The following is a 16362-nucleotide window of genomic DNA, read 5'->3' as shown; positions in this document are numbered from 1 at the left end:
TCATTTCATGTTTCTGGTGAGGGAAAGAAAATAAAATTATTTTCAAAACTAATGACAAACAGAAGCAGTGTCCATTGACAGTAACACCCTTTCCTCTCAACATCCTGATGTGGGAGACAGGAGGTTGTTGCTGTCCTCATTTTCCACTGGGAAACTGAGGCAGGAGAAGGGGCTGCTCCAATGCATCCTCCTGGGGAGCTCAGAAACCTCCAGGGCTTATCAGCACCTCGCTGTCGGCGGACAAAACAGTGACAGCAGAGATAACTTAGCCAATTACCGACCCACTACCTTGGGTTCATTCACATGGTGCAGGCTTTTTGTTCAGCAAGATGTAAGGGCTGCTTTGGGTTTTTCCTCTACTTTTCCAAAGTTGTGAATTACAGCTGTCCGGCGCTATCATTAGCGATGAAATACGGGTGTTTTGCTGGCTGGCTGGCAGGTTTTTCCTACCTCTGTATGCACACATATGCAAAACCAGCATGTTGTTTCTGCAGTTTGCGTGCATAATAGAATGCTCTTTGCCTTGGAAGATATTTCTCTGAAGACACTAACCGCCTCACCTCCCAACACAAATGTTTTCCAATTATTAGAGGTTTTTCCCTGCATTGTTGGAGCAGTATTAACAATGGACCAAAATGCAGCAGAACAAAAGATTTTCATAGCGGTCTATCTGTTTAAGTATTTATAAAGCACCAATCTCTCAGGTGCCTAGCTCTTACTGTGGTTTTAAAAGATTATTATGCTATCATACTATAAAGGAAAGAACAAAGGGCCACTCATAAATTTAAGTGAAAAATGTATTTTCCAATCTGTGTGATCTTTCTGAAACCTGGGATCTTCTTTTGTGTCAGGGACATTTATGTCTTCTCCGATGTCCTTCCAACAATAAGCGTTCCAGCAATAGAGATCACATTATATACTGTGGTTTTGTTTGTGGCAGAACAAAATTAAATGAGTACATAAATTACTCTGCTCCTGGAATAAAGAAACGAGCAAAAGAATGTTTTTTAAAGTAGCTTTTTTTTTTTTTTTCTGATAGGATGAGTTAGATTTCCTGAGACCATGTGCAAATTAAAAAGTTCACAGTTCAGACTTATTGTGAAAACTAAATCTCAGGCTCATTTGGCGAGGCGGTGTGTTTAGGAAGACACATTTGGATTTGTATAAGAACTTGTAATTGGTTTCCCACATCTTCCTTGAGCAAGCACGCCTCCCGCTCCCTCCCAGCTTAACACTGCTGGTGCTTAACAGCAAAAAGGACGCTCGTGGCTTGGTGCATGCTGCAGAAATATCTCCCGGAGTTAATGGAGCACTGCAGCATTCCTCTGCAAAGACCCGCTGCCTCCAATAAATTCATCCCTGAAGTGCAGCGGTGCCCTTTGCACCCCCGAAGGCAGCCTGCTGCAGGGTGCCACCACCACCGGCACTGCAAGGAGCAAGAAGAGCATCTCTGGGGGGTCAGGGCTGCAGCAGGGACACCAGCGGGGATGATTTGAGTCCCCTTGAGCCCCTCCACGCTCCCCATGGAGCACTGACTTGCCCTCAGGGTTCTTGTGAGGCTCTTCGAGGAGTGCCTGGGTGACTGCTGATGTCTGGCCAGAGCAAGAGCTGCTCCTGACCCGAGCAGAGGAAATGGGGTGGAGTGGGGGAGAAATCAGATGAGGAGCTGACACCGGGGAGGTGCAGGCTGGAGGGAAAAGCAAGGGCAGGAAGGCCCCGTGCTGCTTTGAACACTTGTGTGAGTCCGGGGTAAGGCAACGAGAAATGTGATTTATTTAGCACAGAGAGCAGCTGTTTGGAGGAAGTGTGGGAGGCTTTGGGCAATCACGTTTAATTCCTCAGGACTCTCATTTACCAACACTCACCGCTTCATTTTACCCCTCCCTTTCCCTCCCTCCCCTGTGGTTATCTCCCCATCGGGCCATGCTGGGTGGATGCTTTAGCTTCTAAGTCTTTACTTCAGTTGCCTGAAGCCGTCAGGACTGTCTGGACTCGAGGGTCGCCTCCGCCTTTATCTAATCCGTGAGACTGTTTCTGAGTTTCTGACAGTGTTGGAGCCAAGGAAATCCTGCAGCGTTGTGTCAAGGGTATTAAAAACCAGCAACCCACTGCAGCCAGTGACCTTTGAGTGAGCTGTACCTGCACCCACAAGCTCGAAGCCCTGCTGAGTCAAGCCAGTGCTCAGACCAGCCACCCTACACAAGCACACCTTTCCCTTGGGGGCTGTTTCCCTCCCTCAAAATGCACTGCACAGGGTTTGTGCTGCTGGAAGAGGTCTAGCCTCAGCCAGACATTCATACCAGAGCTCTCATCCTCTATTGCCCAGGATGGGAACAGAACAGCATCGCTTCTGGTTTTGGTGTCAGCGGTGCAGAGATCGCCGGCTCGGCCGTGCACGTCCCCTCAGCCCTTCTGCAGAATTTCTGAGCAGTCTGGAATTAACTGTTCTCCTGCAAGTAACTCACTAATAGACATGATTAGCAATTAAGAAAAATGTTATTATCTGTCACATGGGACTGAGGAACTATTCGTGGCGAGTCTGTGCGTGACAGTAGTAGGAAAGGGTCCAGGACAGCTACAAAGAAATCAGTACAACAATGTCAAGGAGGTTGTCATGGGCAGAGACATAATGATGGGAGAGGAAGCCAAGAAGATGATCCATGAAAAATGATAATGAACAGCCAGCAGAGTATGCATCATGTTGCACTTGCAGGAGAAGGTAATTTATCATCAGATATGGGTAAAAGTTCTTCCAAAAGATCCAGGAATCATTTGCTAAGTCAGGGGGAAAAAAAAAAAAAAAAAAAAAAGAAAAAGAAAAAGAAAAAAGAGCAGTGAGCAATAATTTAGCAAAACAACACTCTCCATACTCATCCTGATGGTCAGTTCAAAAAACTGCTGTTCCTCTTCATCTTCACCTTGTGCAAAGCCTTCCACACTGGTTAAAATATCTGAGATCCTTTAATGCAGCTCCTGTCTCCAGGCAATGAGGACTTTTATTTCTGCAGACGCTGAGGGGGTTTCCTGCAGTGAGATTCTCATTGCGCTGTTGCTATTCTCATGCAACGAGAGAGCTGTGTTTCAAGCAGAAGATGCTACGTGCATGGAAATCCCTGGCGGGCTGTTCTCACAGCATGCTGCACACAGGAGCTCCCTGATTTCTTACCCCAAAAAGGGGCCCAGGGCAAGTCTTGGTGTCTGTAGCCACATGTCTGCTGCTGCTGCAGCACCCCTCTGGGCTGCCCCTGCCAGCCCTTCAATGGCAATTAGGCACCAACCCATGCAGACAGAGAGATGCTTGGCAGCATTTCCAGGAGCATAAGCAGTGAATTAGCCTCTTACTTACAGCAAAGTACTTCTGAAATTCCACCAAACTTCCTTCCACATCTGAAGGGACCCGAGTGCCTTTGCAGCTCCCAGGCACACCACTGTGCCTGAAGAGCTGTCTCAGAGATGCTGCAGCAAGGGCAGCTCTTTGGGAAGGACACAAGTTGGTTGGGCTCTTCAGGAAAGGCTTTGCTCTAATGCAAAGCTTGTTAAGCCAACAGGCACCAGAGCCAAGCATCATCAGGCTGCTCTTTGTCAGAGCAAACCCCTCGTGAGCTATGAGCTTGTGGTGGTACTGCCAGACTCACCCATTCCTTTCGGTCATGCTTCTCTATTTAACATTAGCCAATTTATTCAAGTGTAAGTTAAGAACCAGTGGATTATAATAAATATTTATTGAAGTTTAACAAATCTGTAGGACCTGTATGTATATTAATCCTCATTATAAGTGCTGTCAGTTACCACTTAACCTACAGTAGCTGTCTTCCAAATTTATTATATTAAATACATATTTGATATGACTAATTTACAGCATTAGCAGAATACATTTATGTCACATCCCATATTCCCTGCCTTTTCAGGCTCCTTATGGAGAATCTCTCAGAAACCAGCCAACATACCCCAAACCTGGCAGTGCGATGAACCTTGTGTAAAGTCTGTCGACCACCTTGTAAACCAGGACAGCAGTGAACCCAAAACAAAGTGGAGAATAGACACTGCAGCCCTCCCCTCCCTGGGGTCAGTGGAAGTCTGTGTCTTTGCCTTGGCCATACGTTTTGCTGCAGCCTGCTAAATGTCACCAGTCTGTTGTCTGGTATACTCCTCCCATGAACATAGCTGAATTTGGCCTTCAGGTTCAAAATTACTCAAAAGTCAACAGATCATGAATTCCTAATCTTCTTTTCTTTAGTAATCAATTTAAGAAGTCAGAGGGTCCTGATCCCAAACCCACCATACTCAATAAAAAAAGTCCTTTTGATGCCAGTAACACAGAGACAGATTTTCTAAGTCCAGCCACTAATAACACCTGTTTCGTTTTGCTTTGGTTTAGCTGTTTTTTTTTTTACACACATCTGATTTGGGGCTGCATTATCCCAAGCCTGCTCAGAATCATGCCTTGATTTTTGTGCTTGAAGCGAGTGTACACTAAAGTGGGTGTGCAATGAGGTGTGTGCCCATTCAAAGGCAGAGGTGAGGTGTGTTGTGCTGATGTAACGGCACAGTAACTCCATTAGAAATAATGGTAATTATATTGTGACTCACCTTAACGCTACCACATTATATCCTAATGACTGTTCAGTTAATTCATTTTTATTGGCTGTGTCTTGGAATGGAGATTTGGAGTGTGCTGTTAATGTGTTGGAAATTAAGAGTGCACACCCGCCCATGGGGTGTTTGTATCCAGCTGTGCGTTGGTGCTCCTGCCTATACTAAAGAGATTGTGAAATCTAAAGGGTCTTAGTTTTTTCTTTAAAGGGACTTCATGGAAGGAAAGGGAAATGCAGCCCTACCATGGGCCCATGGAGGAATGTTCCCACTGCAAGAAGCTCCTTGGAAAAGTCAAGTGTCCTCAGACAGAGGAAAATTAGAGCATCATTGCCTGTTTTTTAGAGGATGGTGACTTGGTCTGCCCAAGCCACAGCCTCCCTGTACCCTCTAGGACCTCCTGGGTCAGCCTTTGCCTCAGTGAGAGATAGACGACCAGGATCTGGCTGGAGCTGGAGCCTTCCCTCCTGCTCCTTTGTTTACAAGCAAAGGGCTCTTTTTGTATGCTGTCTTTGTGGCTCATTATGACCGTAATATATTTGGGGACAGTGTTTTGCAAGGTGCAAATTACCTCCCTCCAGGGAGGACGTGGCTTCGGAGCAGAGGCTGTGCCATTCTCCGTTTGTAGCTCTCCAGCCACCCAGACTGATCACTGCAGGTATTTTTAGAAGGTCGTTCTGAAGCAGTAATTTCATCTAGTGATTTTATCTTCTGCCTTTTAGCAAATATTGTTATTTTTCCCCTGCTGTTTCAGATGGTGACAGGTTTTAATGTCAACATCAAATTACCCTGTATTTCTCAGCCCTGTTCTCGAGCCAGGACCTCTGCTGACACATGGAGTCACACTGGTTGTCATTCTCGGCAGAGGGACCAGGACCGTGTGAGCCTTGGAGAATAAATTTCTCTCTTCCCTTTACAAGTGGTCCCCTGAGACCGTTTTTTCAAGCAGAGGGAATTTCCACTCTGCAGGACAAACAGTGTCACTCAGAGAAAAAATATGTTAATGCAGGGGAGCTTCATGCCAGAATATCTCTGCGAGTGTGTCAGCCTCAGTGGCAATGACAGCACAGCTCGAGCAACAGGCTGCTCAGCTAGCCAGCTTGGGAGTGGCAAAGAGGGAAACCTTTGTGTTTCTCTGTGTTTTGCCCTAACTAAATAAAGAACACTCTTCTTTGGCTTCTGATCTGGATCTTTTGTTTTCAATTGTATTTAATTGTGTGCATCAAACTTGCAAGGGCAGAGTGTCATTTTCCTCTTTAAAAAATAAAAATAAAATTAAAATAGACATCTGGATTTCAAATAACCATCTTGTTAAATAACAACCACTTTAAGGTAGGTCAAACCTGTGGCCCAAAAACCCTTGACAGTGTGCCGTTGATATATTCTATTAGCCAAGCAAGGGTTTGATGTAAACCAACATACATCGTTTAAAAGAGCAAACTGGATTGTGACGGCTGGTAATCCTGGTTCATTGAAGGACTTTCATCACTTTACCTTTAGCTCTAAGCCAGGACTTCCATCACTTTACCCTTAGGTCTAGGCTGAGGCCTCCAGCAGGAGCTGGAGCCAGCAGAGGCTGGTGAGGAGCCCTGCTCTGGGCAGGGTTTGAGCACGGGGATGTCCCCAGGTTCCACAGCCAGCTTGTGCCAGGGAGGCTCTCTTTGACCTTGCCTTTCACTGTAAGGTCAAAGAGAACCAGGGAGGTGGGATGTGCTCCCTGCACCTCCTCCATCTGGGCAGCATGCGAGGTGGCTGGGCTAGATGGCTGCTGAGGACACTGTAGGTACCCAGATGGTGCTGAGCTCCTCCTGGAAGGCTCAGCTTGTGCCTGTCCTCCCCGTGCCATTGTCCTGGTGCCACTATTAGCAATGTGTCCTGGTGCCACTGTCCCCATGCAGGGTAATGCCCTGGTGGAGGCCAGGAGGGCTGGAGGACATTGCTGGGCCTCACCGCAGGCCTGAAGGTGCCACTAGCAGCAGCTGCTCCCTGCTGGGCCTTGTACCACCATGAGGTGTTTTTTTCTGCCACTAATGGGACTAGGGCTTTCATCCTGGAGCCTTCTTCCAGTACCTTGTAGCACTATTAGTAAATAATTTTGTCCAACATGTCCTAAAGGTATTAGTTACATCTACTGTTCTGCCAAATAGACGTTTCTTCCTGGTTTGGCACACAGCGTCTCATTCAGAACAGAAGATAATTGTCTGGCTCAATTGCTGATCTATTTTCTACCCAACGATGGTTTCCCTTTTTGAAAACTGATGATCGATCAGTTACATTAAGGATCACCAGGTGTAATACGCTTCCCACATATTATATTTATTCCAGCGTGGGAGGAATGCATTAGGCTTCATATCATTCAAAGGGGATATTCTGATGTGAAACCGTGCTGTATTAATGAGACTACCCATCAAAATGGATGGGCCAAATTAAAATAGAACAAATTGAAGACTACTACTTAAAAGTCGCACTGGAACCTCCAGCCTACATTATCTGCTTACACAATTCAAACTGAGCCCATTTTTGGCTCAGACATGTTTACATTCTTATTGGAAAATATATTAAACAGCATGTAATGATATTTATCTAAAAGGTTGTATTATTTATTTTTTATTATTATTTTTATTTTGCCTGATTCCAACCCAAGACAACTGAGCCTTGAGCTCAGAGCTTTAGGATGCTGCAGTAACATGAATGCTGATATCATCTGGGCAAGATAGGTCTGGGAATGGAAGCAAAGACTTTCTTCTATTCCAAAAGAATCACAGCGACTAAGGAATCATTTCACTTCTTTTTGTTACATTTCAAGTTTTACGTTGTATTTTAATAAGTCTGTCATAGTGTACGGACAAAAGGATGTTCAGCTTCTCCTGTAATTAAAGAAAATCACTGTAACAGATAACATCGACTCAGCAGCATTCAATGATCTTGCTTCCACTGCTCCAAACTCCCCTGCTCCTTCCATACTGCACTAAAACAAAGTCAGGCTCCAGGCTGCTGCTCTCAGGAGGATCCATCTCCCCCAAATTTAGCTTCTGGAGATGGACACTAAGTCAATCAGTCAGAGTCTCACTCTAGGATAATTCGTCCCATGCAACTTAGCCATATGTGTTAAGCCCATTAATTTCCTCTACACCAGCCCTGGAAGCAAACTGGGCAGGAGGCTGGCAACATGCCTCCAGCAGTGGAAGAGCTATCACTTTGATGTATCCCAAGAAATTCCCAAGGGAGCATAATGCTTTTGAAGCTCCCACTAGCATCCATGGCTGATACCCAGAATTTCTCCTGGAATTTCAACTGCAATCAACATGTTAGAGTGGACCCAATCGACGGCCAGCATTACCTGGTCAGAACATCCCCTGCAGATGGGGAAGAAACCTTTCCAGTGCTATATTTCATAACTTCACATAACCTAGGGAGCTCTCCTTTAAGATTTGATTTCTTTCTCTCCCTTAGACAAGTTAGCTGTGGACAAAATCACCTACAGTTAAAGTTAGTCCATTGGAAACCGTGAATATTATATTGTTCTTTGTTCAAGAAAGAAATTAAAGAAATGGATTTGGCCTTTATTTTTTCATTTGAACTTCTCTGCTTGAGCTGCATTTTTCTATTGCTTCTGTGACTCTGCCTTCGTTATGTTATTAAAAGCAAAGTAATTTATGATTGCCAGTCTTGCAGTCTCTAATTATTTCTGGCTGTGCATCACAATTATTAACTTGAGTATTCACCCTTTTTTTAACAGGATGAAAGACATTCAACCGCTTTTGAATGAGTTACTTGTAGGTACCCATGCACCCACCCTTGAAAGCCACGGTGTCTGGTCAATAATGACGCTTTCCCCTTTTGATACGTCGTTTATTCCTGGTGCAAGACAAGCTGTTGGATTTACATCGAAGACGAGCCCCAGTCACAGGTTATGTGAGGCTTGGTTTTAGCACCTGGGTGTACTAAAGCACCTTGCTCTGGGCATAATCTTATTCAAGACCATGCAATAAAGCATGAGCTCAGCATGAACTAGAATATCAATATATCACTGCTGTTCTCTCTCTCTTTTTTTTTTCTTTCTTTTTTTTTTTTTTTTTTTTTTCTTTTTCCCCCCTGGTTTGCACTGGTTTTCCATTTACCTCTGCAAGCTAATGAAGACATCTGTTCTCATCCCAACAGCTCTCTGCTACTGGCTTTCTGAGAAATGGAACAGCACTATTTCAGCAATTTTGATCAACTGAGAAAATACTGCCCTGTTTTTATGGAGGTCAGGATAGTCATTATATTCAGGACATTTCTATAGAAAGACACAAGGAATGGACAATAAATGGGAAAATCAGATCTCTGAAATGAGTTTGGATACCCTGGAGATGTGTTACACGCTGGTAGGAAAATCTCAAGCAGAAATGCCCTGGCCAGGTGTGGTGCTCGTGAGAAGCAGAAATTTTCAAAAAGGGCTGGGGGATCCCGCAACTTTTTGCAACAGAAACCCCAAAGCAGAAACCCAGTTTATGTCAGTTAGTGTGGCTTTGCCAGCCTCTGCGGCCCCTTTTATTCTCGCTGGAAAAAAAAAAAAAAAAGCCTGCGATGTGCTCTGCTGAATTCCAGATTTCATCTGTATCAATCATTTCCCCATGTACTAGCACAAAAATATGCTACCTGGCCCAAATACAGCAATCAAAGTGCTCTATGCCAAGCAGTGCATCTCTGTGAGTGAAGCCAGCTTGGAATGCTTTTTGGGTACAACCTCCCACTTTTCTGCAAAAAAGACCATTTGTCCATAAAGCGCACCTCTTCTTTATGATCTTTAAGATAGCTTTTATGGTAGGTGTAACTACATGCAAAGGAAGGAGCGGGGGGAAACCTTTAAGTATTTTGCATTTATAGTTATATGTAGTTTTATTGCAGAGTCAGTAAAAATCCCTGCTGATTATGTCATTGCTGAGGCAATCAGGTGCCAAAAATATTTTTTTTTATTTCATCTGAGCAATAATCATTTTCTGCCTGAACAGTAGACCCAGTTATTGTTTCTTCCCTTATGTTTTCATTAATTAGAAGGAAGTGGAGAGGTAACAAACGACTCCCTGGATGCTGAAGTGTACATTTTTCACTGTCAGGTTATAAGAGGCAATGGGCAAAGACAATATATCCTGTCAGATGTGAGAGTACTTATTGTCAGCATGGTTTGTAAAAATAGAAAGTGAGGTAGCTTTTCTGGATGGAGTTGAAGCTATCTATGGATAGAGTTTAATCTGACTAATTATAACTAAAGGCTTTGGCAAACAGCATCATGTAGCAGTGAGAATACTGGATGGTGCTTTTTTTTTTTTTTTCTTATCAAGTCCATGTGAATGTTAATGTGTGTAAGTGTAAAATCGACTTCTATTAAATCTTCTAAATTGCCGTGCACTTCTTCACCCGCAATGCCTCACTTCTTCATAACTGCGCCGCGGAGTTACTGGTAAAAGTATTAAAACTCTTTGAAACAGTCATATATCTTCTGGTTTACAGGAAGTGCTTCAAGCGAAGAGAAAAAAAAGGGATAATTTCCGAGGAGCACTTCTCTCTTGCAGCAGAGCAGAGTGGGGAAGGCAGCTTCATCTGCAGCCGCCCGCCTGGCCAGGCTCCACGTTCTCCAGCAGCTCCCCAAGCACTGCTGCAAGGAAACCTCACCTCCTTTCGGGGGAAGGTGATGTCTCTCACCAGAACAGCAAACAGAAGCAAACCCTGGTGCCTGTGCCTTGGTCTGGAGGTCTGGGGGAGCTCAAGGAGCTTTCTCTTTCTCTCTCTCTTGCCAGGATGCAGGAGCCCAGGACAGCTGAGCCCCCCAGGCTGAACCCAGCCCCTGGTCATGGGCAGCAGATGGGACATGGGGGTGAGCTGATGGCTGACAAGCTACAAGAGGATGGAAAGAATAGAATAGAATAGAATAGAATAGAATAGAATAGAATAGAATAGAATAGAATAGAATAGAATAGAATAGAATAGAATAGAATAGAATAGAATAGAATAGAATAGAATAGAATAGAATTACAGCTCAGATCTTCACTGTCATAGTTTGTCTTTCCTACACTGGCTTCCATCAGGTTAGAAGTTAACCTAACCATAAGCTGGCCTGGCTCTCTTGGAAGTGTCTTTCTGTAAATGTTATGATAATATTTTCAGTGTGAAGCTGTGGGTATTTCACAATTTCACATTGCAGGACAACTGTGATGACTACTGAGAGCATTTGCAGACACAAAAGCTTGACAGCATTGCTGCTGCTTGGATGGCTCTTGGAGATGTGTGCATGTCCAAAAAAAAAAAAAATGAAGAAGAAAACAGACAAAAAGAAAAAGCAAAGCAAGGAAAAGAGAGAGAATGTTGAATTAAACATAAAAATAAACTTATCTGAGTTGAAGGGAGATTTTATCTTCCATCCTGCCTAATACTAAATGTGAAAGGTCACTAATGATAGTGTGCTATGGAAAGGAGAAGACATTGGAGATAATATAAAGGAAACCACCAGCAAATTTCAGCAGTTTTACATCAGAATGTGACTCCAGCATGGGGAATTAGAGGACACCGACCTGAAGGCCAGTGCTAGCACCCAGGGAATCCTCAGCTCCGGTGCCTGAGCAGCCCCGGTGCAGGCTGCAGCTGGGGCTGAAATCTCCTGCTTCCCCCGCAGCAGCTCCCTGCTGGGATCGGGGATGCCCAGGATGCTCAGAAACCCAACACTGTGCTAAAATTGGTGAGGGAGCCTCTCCTTGCTGTCGTATCATAAAACACATCTATAAAATGAGGAAGGAAGAAAGAGGATGGAATAAAATGAGGAAAGCGGCATTGTGTGAAATTCAAGCTTTTCACATGCCTGAGAAATAGTCCTCAGAGCTGCTTTTGCACCTCATGTGATGGATTTTGAATTGAAAGATGAGGACCGAGCAAGCCATGAGGCCATGGCAGTGCTCTTCGCCCAAGGACATCCCTCCTCACGGCCCTGTCACTTCCCACGCATGCCGCTGGCAGCTGCCAGTCACAGCAAAGAAAGCATTTTGCAGTGACAAAAATATGAAGTCTCTCGTGATATTCTGTTTTTATCCCTACCCTGCTTCTCGGTGGATGTTAAACATCCTGGACAAGAAAAGCATTTTTCCACCACATGCTCAGCATTGCAGCTCCCAGAGCCAGACCTGCCTTCAGTAATAAAAGGTGATTGTTCCCTAAACCCAACATCTCCTTTGTTTGGGTCATTCTTTTAATTGACTTCATTAATAAAGGAAAAGCCCTATTTAAACATAAATTCATCCTCCTGGCAGAATATAAGCAGATGTCATAAGGAAAACAACGCGTACTGTTTTTAACTCAAAACTTTAATACTAAATTACATTAACTAATAACATAAAAACACCAACCATCTGGCTTTTTGGTGGGAGGACTGTAATTCCATTAGGACTTTAATAAATGTACTGCACTGTAGAGGCATTTTACTTTGATAGCCTGGGCAAAAGTGAGTCGCGTTTACAAGATTAGTATAGGCAGCCCCAGGATCTGTCCCTTGGAGCAGCCCTGACTGGAGTGAAGGAGACATCACTGAAGGACAGAGATGATGCAGGAGGTGACAGAGGTGATGCAGGAGGTGACAGCATGGGGAATGCATTCGGGGCTTGCACTTGCCTCTCTGTGTGACTCCCTGGCATGTGAGTCTGGTGCTGCCTAGGGATGGGAAGACATCTGGGGGCTCTTGCACATATGGAGAACCCAGGGCTCCTTGGGGGAGTTGGTGGAAGTGATACAGGAAAGTGGATTGCTCCAAAATGCTGAAAACTCTGCTTTCTGACAGTTGTCATGCCCTGTGTGAGATGTTGGCTGTGCCATGGTGGCTTTCTTGCACCTTGACCTCCCTCCTCCCAGCCCCGGTACATCCCCTGAATCCTCCTGGCCTGAGCAGGTCCCACCATCCCATCTGAGGCAGCCAGCCCACTCCAGCTGCTTGTCTGTCTGTCTGTCTGTCTGTCTGTCTTTCTGTCCAAGCCACTCTGCCTGCATTACCTGCTTCTCTTTCCCTTTAAGCAAAAGAAAGCACAGAGCAAGCACTGTGCTAATTACTGGCTACAGCCATGCAAACAGCTCACCGTGCTAAGGGTGAATCCTGAAAAGCTCTCAGTCACTAGTAAGCAGGATTTTGGAGCTGGTTAGTCTCTGGCAGCATCTCCTGCCCTGGCACACCACAGGATGAAGGATGCACTCAGCATCAGCAGGAACAACCCAACAAACGTGGCCGTAGCCAATGCCCAAAGCCAGGACCAGGATGCTGGGGCTGGGTTGGACCACAACCATGGATCCCAGCCCATCTGAAGGCTTCTCCCACCAGGAGCGGATTTCAGACAGAGTCCTGTTTTGCTCTCAGGGTGTTATTAAGGTCAAATCATCTGCATATGCTGTAAGACATAAGGGCAGTGCTGATAACTAACCCTGACTAAAGCAACAGAGTCATTTTTGGCATGACAAACTTCCCTGGATGAGTAACAAATGGAAATCAGGGAGCAGCATTATTTTTCTCTGTGAATTATCACCCAGCACAGAATTATAGGTCTTCTTCTATATCAGCTTTGTTTTCCACAGCAGTTTTCCTGCAGCACACCAATGGCAGATCCACCCTTGTTGAGAGTTGTGCACCCTGGGTCATCCTGTGGTGAGAAAGAGCAAGCAAACAAGGCTAAAAACATGCATGCACCTTATTATTGCAATTTTTAACAGAGTTTATTAATGACAGGCGTGCTCGGGTTATTTTGAACAATATGCATTCCAAATCGGTCTTAGCTCCAGATGACCCGTGTGACCACCTCGTCACAGTAATTACTCGAGCTTCTTTAAAAGGCAGCCTGTTCCCAAAAATATTTGTGAGCGAAAGCATATTTCCATGTAGGTATCTTTGGAACACAAAGTCAATTTGCAAGGAGCTGCAGTGTCAGAAGAAGCTTTTAAAAAGTTGGAGGACTTCCAGATTTTAATTTACATGATCATTAATACTGACTTACTCCAAATATATCAATCAGTTTAAAAAACACTGCATCTCAGCCCTGTTCAGGAAAGGATCCTTAACCAGGTGAATGTGTAAGAGCTTGCTTAGCTCTAGTCTTGGGGAGAGCCACAGTGGGCATGCTGCTCTGTGGCCCCAAAATCTGTGCCCAAGCCTGCCCGGTGCCTGCAAGAGCATTACTGATACCAGCAGCACTGCCACCACCAAGCAGATGAGAATCCTTTTGCCAAGTGCTCCTTATTATCAGCTGAAATAATGTATCCCCCTCCTGCCAGCGTTTGCTCAGCACGGTGTTGCAGTCAGCAGGGAAACCCCGCAATCCCTCTAACCCGAGGAAGGATGAACCTGTGTTTTCTCAGGCGGCGCAGACAAATGGAAAGCTATAATAAAGCCATCCAGCAAATGACAGGGTGCAGGGCTGTGTGATTTGGAAAGGGTTTCTATTAAGACGCCTTCTTGTGTAGTGGCAGCGGGAGGGATGCTGATGAGGATCCCAGCTGATCCTCAAGCATGCTGCTGTGGGACTTGTGATGCCCTGTCCTCTCCATCCCAGGACTCCTGGCTGCTTGTGCTGTTTAATGTAATAAAATAATAAACACCCTCTGGGTTTTCATCTAAATCCACAGTGCTAAAGGGGAGTTGACTTGAATTGTGCAGATGAAACATTAGAAAATGAATGGTTTGAGGGAAATTAAGGAGAAGGAGAAGGAGAAGGAGAAGGAGAAGGAGAAGGAGAAGGAGAAGGAGAAGGAGAAGGAGAAGGAGAAGGAGAAGGAGAAGGAGAAGGAGAAGGAGAAGGAGAAGGAGAAGGAGAAGAAGGAGAGAATTAAATTCACAATCCCCCAGATTGTTTTGAAGTCTTTGTCAGAAATCTCATGTTGCTGCTCTCTGCATTTTTCTGGCAGTATTGATACACAAAATACAACATAAATAACCTCCCTTTCTATTCCTAAGCCCTCAATCCCCAATCACTCTGAGCCTCTTGCCGATGAAATCACTTTCACTTGGCCATCGATGGGCAGTGTGCTTAGGAGAAGGTCTGGATACTTGCCCTGTCCCCATCCAGGATGTTCTGCCATCCCCACCGACATTTCTCTGGTCTTCTTCCAGATGGACTCTGGGGATATTTTTATCCAGAGATGAGCCTTCATGGGATGCATGCAGCATTTTGGGGGGTTTCATGGGCACAAGCCCATGCTGCCATCAGGCATTGACCATTCATGCTAGCCAGCGAGTCAGTTGCCCTGTTATTGCTATGTGTGCTCTACTGATGGCACATTTTGGCAAAGGGATGTACATGTAAATTAGTGTAACCCAGACCTGTCTGCATAAACAGCTGGTTTTGAATTCATTGCACTTGCCTTCACTTTTACTGACATAGTTTTTTGTACTACTTTGCAGTAGGTTTGCTGGTGAGAGTCTAAAACTGGTGGCATATAAAAGGTGGAAAATAAGTTACTTTTCCTCCTTTTTTCCAAGCCCATCCTAATTTTACATCCCCAAAACCTGCAAAGCTTGAGGAGCAAAAAGCTGCAGACGCAGAGTTCCTTCCAGCAGCTCCCTTAACCAGATATAAAGCTTCTGTCCTATTTCCTTCTCCCCATTACTCCCAATCTGGTACTGGAGGCTGCTTCTCAGACCGTCAGCATGGTTCTTGGTGCCTCTGTCTCTGTTTTCCTTGCTGCTTTCTTTGCCTTGCTTTTCCTTTGGTTCTAGCAGAAAGGGCTGGAAAAGTTTCTGCTGATGTAAGTGAAAGCCCCGAGTAACTCACCTGGGTGAAAATGCAAAGAAAATGTGTCTGTTGAAGGGCACCTGGGAGCTGAGCTCTCACCACTGGCACAATGATTTGGGTTTCTGTGTCCTAAAGGTTGATGTGAAAATATCAGAGTACAAGAGACTGAACTGAGACCAAGCTCTAGTTTCTTTTTCTTTCTTTCTTTTTCTTTCTTTCTTTTTCTTTCTTTCTTTCTTTTACTTTCTTTCTTTCTTTCTTTCTTTCTTTCTTTCTTTCTTTCTTTCTTTCTTTCTTTCTTTCTTTCTTTCTTTCTTTCTTTCTTTCTTTCTTTCTTTCTTTCTTTCTTTCTTTCTTTCTTTCTTTCTTTCTTTCTTTCTTTCTTTCTTTCTTTCTTTCTTTCTTTCTTTCTTTCTTTCTTTCTTTCTTTCTTTCTTTCTTTCTTTTTACTTTTTAAGATGCTGCAGCTGTTTGGGGGCACGTGGTTTTGTTCTGCATTTTATCCCCTACAACCAGAGTCCTTCCACTAGCAGCACCTATTCCTTTGCGTAAGGACAACTTCCACTGACAGGTCCACAAGATCGAGCTGCCGAGCAGGATGAGTTTTATTCTCCCCGTAAAGCCCACAGAAAACTCCGCAGAGGCTGCGTACAATGGCGCAGAGAAACCATTTCAAACTGCCGTGATTTATACGCATGAGAAGACTGCTGTGCCCTGGTTCAGCTAGCATCGGGGCAGTAAATTAATTCTGCAAGGGTCCTGTCCAAACTTACATTGATTCTGATTTTGTTGAAAATCATCCATTAGCCAAGAATTACTACCAGTGTTAGTGGAAATGCTGTAGTGTCATTAATTGGAATTAATGGATGGGTAGTTTTTATAGGAGATTTGAATGAAGGCAATATTCCTTTCAAAAAACATTTTATTAGAAATTTGCTTGCCAGCTGTAAAATGCAATGCCACAACAAGCCCTTCCACAATGCTTTATCCATGGCTTGATGTGTTTTTAATTAAGGAAAAGCAAAACACTTCA

This window comes from Anas platyrhynchos, chromosome 21, assembly GCF_047663525.1.
Source record: "Anas platyrhynchos isolate ZD024472 breed Pekin duck chromosome 21, IASCAAS_PekinDuck_T2T, whole genome shotgun sequence".
Taxonomy (NCBI): domain Eukaryota; kingdom Metazoa; phylum Chordata; class Aves; order Anseriformes; family Anatidae; genus Anas; species Anas platyrhynchos.
The sequence above is the reverse complement of the archived record's forward strand: the minus strand, read 5'-3'. Positions refer to the sequence as shown.